The sequence below is a fragment of the Apodemus sylvaticus genome, chromosome 5, assembly GCF_947179515.1.
Source record: "Apodemus sylvaticus chromosome 5, mApoSyl1.1, whole genome shotgun sequence".
Classification (NCBI taxonomy): Eukaryota; Metazoa; Chordata; class Mammalia; order Rodentia; family Muridae; genus Apodemus; species Apodemus sylvaticus.
This window is the reverse complement of record NC_067476.1, coordinates 164,065,967-164,073,710: the sequence shown is the minus strand read 5'-3', so window position 1 is coordinate 164,073,710 and position 7,744 is coordinate 164,065,967. Positions and strand designations below refer to the sequence as shown.

Below are 7,744 nucleotides of genomic sequence, written 5' to 3'. Positions count from 1 at the left end.
CATCTTGGTGGTCCAGAATTGATACTTAAGCTTTCCTTTCTGTTTACCTCCTACCTGGGAGCACATGTGGCTTCCTTGATGACTTGTGGCTGGGAGCTTTCCCCACATCGTGCTCATGGGCACACTGAGAACACACCCTTGACATCCACGCCTCAGGCTGAGGAGAATGGTCTGAAACAGGATGCTCCTGCTGTTTCCCTGGTGCTGGATTCAATAAGAAGTTGCGACTGATTTTCTTTTCATGGAAAGGTGTTTCTTTTTTTTTAAGTTGCTGAGTTTAAAATGTTACAAGGTTGATGGTTCTGGGTTTGTTTTGTCATGTTCTTTAAGGTGCATATTGAACTAGGTGTTGGATTTTCTTCTTTCTAATTTCCAATGTTTGCATGTGTCCTAGCTGCCAACTAGCATGTAGGGTCTGAGAGACATCCATCTGTGTGGGATGTCAGTCTGGACAGTAAGGCTAAGAGACACCCACCCTAAGTGCCAGCCGAGTTCTTATGTAACAGGATACTTCCAGAGAAAATCTTTTCATAGTTTCACACTTACCGTCTTCTTCTAGCCCTACTCCTCACACCACATGGGCCAGTCCATCCGTCACTTCTATGTGAAGAAGCAGCTATGAATGGGGACTGGAGAGGGGAGAGGACAGGCAGAAGTAGGGCGTGGATGACAGAGGAGGGATGCTGGAGAAGGGGAAAGGACTGAGGAAAAAGTAAGAATGTGGAAGGAAATAGGAGGGAGGAGGGAGAGCATGTGACAGGAAGAGGAGCTAGAGGAGGGAGAAAAGAACACAGGAGACACAGCAAGAGACAGAAGGAAGAAGAGAGAAAACACAGAGAGGTAAGAAGAAACAGAGGAGAGAAGCACAGACGAGAGAGGTGCCCAGAACTGACATCCTGCAAGCTGAGTCTCCCCAAACCGCTGCCTGCCTTCATGTCTCTCTCTAGGGTGCACTTAACTGTCCCTCTTCCCAACCACTAAATCGCCAGTTCCCTAAGCTGCTTGTGGTGTGATCTAGACTGGAAGGAAGCATTCATCTAATTTAAAGCACACTGACCGACTAAATTTCAGGGTCTGGTTGTAAACTGTGCTCTTTAGCCTGTGGAAACCCCACTTCTCTGAGGATAGTTAGGATGACCCAGAAAGTTGAACTTGGAAGGCTAACCTGGGGTTGGACTTGCACCTTATTGGGGTCTTCTGAGTGTGTCAAGACTACAGAGGAGCTGTGAAGGAGATCTGTCCCATTATGGCCTTCACCTAAGACTGAGAAAGGTGTGTGGAGTGTTGGCTCCTGATTGATCCCTGGGGCAGTGCTGGCCCAGCCTGTGGCTGGCATCTCTACAGTTGTTTCCAGCTCTCTGGTTCTTGTGTCAAGTCTCCATCCTGTTAGGACTCTATCATGGCCCAGGACAGTCATGTCCCGAATGGCCAGGCTCAGGAGCACACCCCAGTGTTGGGGACACCAAAGCCTCTTGTAATGGACAAGGTCACACAGTACATACATTTCAGAGAATGTTGGACTGTCCCATATCTCATACTAGAGAGAGAAGCAGTTTTGGGGACCTGGAACACTCAAAGGTGGGAACAGAAAGGGTACTTGAAGAAAAAGACCCGCTTTGTTCAGTAAGATGTAGATTAAAAGAGAAAGCAGGAGTTCCACCACATAGAACCTTGTAGGAAGGTAGCACCAGGCGCTTATGCCATACCCAAGTATTTGGTCAGGTCTGGGAAATAGCTCAGCTGGTGTGAGGCTTGTGCTATTTATCCCCTATACAAACACCCACCGTGCTCATAAGCACCTGCTGAGTGCACAAGTACCTACTTCATGCACAAACATTGGTTGTGTGCACGAACACCTATTGTGTGTGTGAATGTCTGACACATGCATGAATATCTGCTTTGCTCAACTATCGCAACAAAGACAAGTCACGGTCTGTGCCTGGAGGTCATGGCCGCATATCTCAAGCAGAACACAGATCTTGGCCTCTCTGGTTGGACTCTCTGAACCTGGAAGCTCTTGAGTGGACCAGGGAGGACACCTACTCAAGCCATCTACTACATTTAATACATTCTCTAGCACCAATGGGTATCAGAAATAGTTTCATTATAATATAAAACTACAGACTACCCAAAATCTGCTTCCTAATGATCTTGGTCTCAACTAGCCAAGCTGATCTGGAGGGGCAACCTTCCCACATAAAGGGTCAGTATGGACTGTGGCAATGCCTGTATGACAATAAAACTTTATTTACAAATATGCTGCAGGTCAGTTCAGCCTGAAGATAATAAGTTCCCCATGCTTGTTCCTGACCAGGGTTCTCATTGGGTGATATTCATTTTGGGGGAAGTTTGGCAATATCTAGAGATATTCTCAATTACTATAGTTAAGTACAATGTGGAGAGGGTGATAAATGGATCCCATGGGTGGGATGAGGAGCCTCCTAAATGTTCCCCAATACACAAGACACCCATTTAGAATTCCCTGCCCCAGGTGACAAAGAGCTCTGGCCAAGGCCCTTGCTCATAGCCCATGCCTAATGACCAAGTGTTTGGTTGCATCCCACAAACTTCCATCTGTCTCCCCAAATAGGCCCCAAACTTTGCATTGAGGTAGGAATGAGCATCACTTCAAGAGCATTAGGAATATGTATGAGCACGCATGAATGCATACGTACAAGTCTTCTGGGCACTGATTGTCATCTAGGCTTAGATAGATGCCCATCTACTTTAGCTCTTCCATAATCGTCTTAAACCTGAAGTTATGGGTTATACTGTTGGGCCTTATCTTGCCAGATACTGAGGCCTAGTGAAGGAGCCTGAGCCTTTGCTTGAGTTTAGAGACCTGTCTCGGTCACTTCAGTACTAGAGTGACTCAGTATGAACTGCTTAAGCCCGCCTTTGCCTAACTGCTGACACAGAATAACTTTGTTGGCTCTGTCAGTTACCCCATAGCCTCTGTCACCTTTCCCTGCTTCCTATGTCATCTCACCCCAGCAAAAAATCCCACCTCCTCTCTCAGCCCTTTATAAACAAAAGACTGATATAATTGAACAGAGTTCCTGCTTTGACAGAAACCCGGCTCGGGTGTGTTTCTCTTCTGTTAGGGCAGTTCCACACTCACCATCCCGCTCAACCCGGATGAGACCTGGCTGGACTGGGTCCTCTCCTCTCACCTGGACCTGCCAGCAGAGAGCTGACAAATAGTGCTGGGCATCCAGGTGTGAGCTGCACACCCAACATGCAGCAGAACCCATTGCTAAAACTGATTTTGAGGGAGCCATCTTGGCCTTAATCCCAGGATGTTCAGAAAGAGAAATTTCCAGAATTGTGTTTACCACTCCATAAGGCGGGGACTGAAAGATGGGATCATGGAAACGAGGTTCTCACCCTGGGTCTAAAGTGTCTCACTAGCTGAGGGTTAGAACTCCAGCACATGGTGCACGGATGTTATGTGAGTAACCAACCACTTTTTAAAATTAGATTTAAGGCCTACTCCATGAGATGGAACACATACCTAACACTTCCAAGAACCAAAGACTAGATAAGTCATGAGCTGGGAGCCAGGGTGGGGGATGGATCTACTGCTATTATGCTACTAAAGAAACACAGCAATAAAACAACTCCAAATAGCATATTGCTTTACCCATAGATCAGTGCCTTGCTCACTGTCAGAGAAGGTTCTTTTTGAAGTAGATGATAATTAACACAGAGACCCACAGCACAGCAATATGGAGAGAGTGAGAACCTCGGGAATACTCAGCCCGATGTGGAGGCCTTCATCAAGCCCCTCCCCTCAAGGCTCAAGGATCTATTTAAAAGAGAAGGTGGAGGGACCTGTCAGAGCCAAAGATGATGGACTTCTTCCAGACACTGGGACCGATATACACATGAACTCAGCTCACACGAGACCTGCAAAGTTCAAACCCAATGCGGTCCCAGTACTGAGAGGAGAAAGCAGACATGGAGTTCCACTTCTAGCAAGGAAGCTATCTGCAACTTATAGTCACTGGCAAGAGCCTGTTAGCCACACTTCAGGGTAGGCACTATGCACAAAATAAACTTGGTATTTTTGTGGACTTTTTGTTTCATTTTGCTTTGTTTGGGTTTGTCTGTTTGTACTGGTGTTGTTTGGGAAAATTAATAAGCCAATAAAATGATTCCTACTGAAATTTTGTTCTAATCATAGACTGGTGTCTAGCCCAATTGTCATCAAAGAGGCTTCATCCAACAACTGACAGAAACAGGTGCAGAGACCCACAGCCAGACATTAGGCAGAGCTCATGAAATCCTACAGAAGATGGGGAGGGAGGACTGTAGGAGCCAGAGGGGTCAAGGACATCACAAGAAAACAGCCTACAGAGTCAACTAACCAAGGATTATAGGAGCTCAGAGACTGAGATGACAATCAGGGACCCTAAAAGGGTCTGGCCTAGGTCCTCTGAGTAAGTTATGGTTGTGTAGCTTGCTGTTCTTGTGAGATATCTAACAGCTGCCTCCCACTCCTTTGTCTGCTTTGGGGACCCTTTTCCTTCTACTGGGTTGCCTTGACCAGCCTTAGTATAAGATGATTTGCCCAGTCTTTTTATATTTTTAGATTTATTTTATTTATTTATGTATATGAGTGCTCTGTCTGCATGTCACAACCATTATAGATGGTTGTGAGCCACCACATGATTGCTGGGAACTGAACTCAGGACCTCTGGGAGAGCAGTCAGTGCTCTTAACTGCTGAGCCATCTCTCCAGCCTGAAAGTTTTTTGCTTTTTGTTTTGTTTTTAGTTTAGTTTTGTTTATTTTTCAAGACAGGGTTTCTCTATATAGCTTTGGCTATCCTAAAACTCACTTTGTAGTTCAGGCTGGTCTCGAACTCAGAGATCTACCTGCCTCTAACTCCCAAGTGCTGGAATTAAAGGCATGTGCCACCACTGCCTGAGGTGCCTAGTCTTATAACAACTTACTATGCCATGTTTGGTTGATATCTCTGGAAGCTCTGCCCTTTTCTGAAGAGAAACAGAGGAGTAGGTGGGGGAAAGGGGAGGTGAGAAAGGAACTAGGAGGAGGGGGGAGGGGAAACTGGAGTCAGGATGTAATACACAGGGGTTGTTTGTTTGTTTGTTTGTTTGTTTTGAGTTTGGGGTACAAATTTATGTTTTCAAAAGATATATATAAACAGGGAACAGAGGAAACATTTACAAGGTGGTAACTGTCCTAGACACTGTTCCATAAGTCTGTCTAAGCACATCCTCTTAGTAATCGTCATCAGAGTCCATTACTTTTCTTCTGTTGAATTTCACTGTTGTTTTCTTTTCTGCCTGCTGGCTGACTTTCTCAAGTATTCTATTAAACCTTGTTGTGACACCTTCCCATTTAGTTGTTCGTATCTTGCCATCTGTATAAGGTAGTTCTCCACTGCTTTAGTTTTTTCAGGCTTTACAAGTGCTAAGTTACTTAACCTGGCCCCCTGTTACTGATCCAGAACGTGGGCTAAGATACTGTTCCTCATTTCTGCTTCCCTTTGTTTTGCTTCCCGTTGGGCTGCATCTCCAGGATCTCCATGCGTGGCCTGCAGCTCCATCAGCCTCTGCTTCCTCAGCACCTCGAGTTCTTTGACTGCCAGGGCGCAGCTGTCCCATGTTGTGCAGGCGCGGCCGTGGGGGATGGGGTGGGAGTGGGGGAGTAGGGTGGGGATTTGCGCAGTAGCACTCACCCTCCAGTACACTCAGTTGGAATTGCTTCAGCCAGAGACTCAAGCACAGCACCTTTTTTTCAGATTTTTTTTAAGCAGAAAGCCACTGGCCCAGTTGTCCAGGGTGGCCTGAAGGAATACGATGAGCGAATACGTGGGGGAGAGATAAGAAAATGAGAGTGTGCAGTGAAGAGACAGGAGAGAGAGCAAAGCTGAAGGTTCATATGCTGTGGAGAAAGATGGAGCTGTAGACCCATCAGATGTGAGGAACAGGTAGGTATGAGGAGCCTGCACACACCGGAGGCCATGGAGATGTCCAGGCTTGGGACGCTGCTGAGGGACAAGTCTAGGTTCATGGCTCTGCAGCAGCCAGGGCTATGCTGTTGTCTGTGGCCCATGGTGCCTGAAGTCCATCCAGATATCAGTAGTCTGGGCTGCTGCCTGAGACCATGTGGATGTCTGGGGGCCAAGATGAGCTGAGTGGCCTGCCCTGCCACCTGAGACTATGGTGATGTTCTGGCCCAGGATGCTGCTGAAGGCCGTGTCTGGGTCTGTGGTAATGTCTGATGTCCATGGCCTATGATACCCTCAAAGGCCACGCTGATGTCTGTAGTCTGGGCTGCCACTTGAGACTATGTGATGTCTATAGATCACACTGCTGACAGAGGCCATGGTTGCGTCAGTGATCCTATTGTAGTCAGGGTCTGTTTTAGTTAGGGTTTTACTGCTGAGAACAGACACCATGATCAAGGCAACTGTTATAAGAGCAACATTTAATTGGGGATGGTTTACAGGTTCAGAAGTTCAGTCCTTTATCATCAAGGCAGAAACATGGCAGCATCCAGTCAGGCATGGTGCAGGAGGAGCTGTGAGTTCTTTCTACATCTTCATCTGAAGGCTGCTAGCAGAATACTGGCTCCCAGGCAGCTAGGACAATGGTCTCAAAGCCCACACTCACTATGACACATCTATTCCAACAAGGCCACACCTTCTAATAGTGTTCCTCCCTGGGCTGAACAAACCATCACAGGGTCTGTGTTGATGTCCTCGACTCTTGCGCCATCAAAGGCTCCACAGATGTCCCTGATCTGGGCTGCTGTCTGATACCACATTGATGTCTGAGCTTTGTGCTGAGCTGGCCACACCCTTTATTTAGACAGCATGTGAGAGCTGGCTGTGGTGGCGTGGGTTCAGGAGAGCTGTCTCTGCCCCTCACCAGCTGCAGCACTCCAGAGAGCTGGCTCAGCCACTTGTCTACTGTGTGGTGGTGTGGGTGAGGGAGAGATGCCCTCTCTCTCTCCCTCTCCCACCCCTCAACCCTTGCTGCCTGAAGCAGGCAGGAGAGCTGTCCTGGCTCTCACTAGCTGCAGCACTTGAGAGAGCAGACCCTGCACCTCTCCTGGGCACACATGTGGCAGGAACTCATGTGAGCTGACTCTGACAGTGTGAGAGCAGGAGAGCCGGCCCTGCCTCTTGCCAACTTGTGCATTGGGTGAGCTAGCTGGGGTGAGCTCACCCTGGTGATATGGCTGCAGGAGAGCTGGAAAGCTGACCAGCCAGGCCCAGATCCAGGGCTTGGGTTAGCCCACCCCACCCCAACATCTACCCCATCTGTGAATTGATGCAACGCATGAAGGGCCCATTTCTGCAGACCCAAAGCTGCAGGAGCTCCATGACACGGCAACTCGGAATATCTAAGAGGAATCTCAGTGAGGATCCAGTGTTGATATTGTAGCAGAAGCCAGAGGCCTCAAACCAGACCAATGACTTGTTGCAATGAACATTTAGAAATAAAGATGTGTGGACAAAAGGGTGCACTGTGTACACTATGACACACTACAGCTTTCATGACTAGATTTTGTTTTGTTCACTTATTTTCTTTGTCGCGGGGTGGAATTGCAAAGGTGGAGGGCAGATACAAAGGGACAGGGAGTCAGTGGGATTGGGGTGCATGATGTGAAATTCATAAAGAATCAATAAAAAGTTTTTAAAAAGCATCCTAGTACATTTGCCATGGAAGTCGCTAACACAGAGAGAATGTTCCTCTTATGAGAGACGC

General features: G+C 47.5%; 1 pseudogene; it reads right to left on the bottom strand.

The window, feature by feature from the left end:
- Window positions 1-5,245: 5,245 nt before the first annotated feature.
- LOC127685006 (programmed cell death protein 5-like) lies at window positions 5,246-6,083 on the bottom strand (annotated as a pseudogene).
- Between the last annotated feature and the right edge of the window lie 1,661 nt (window positions 6,084-7,744).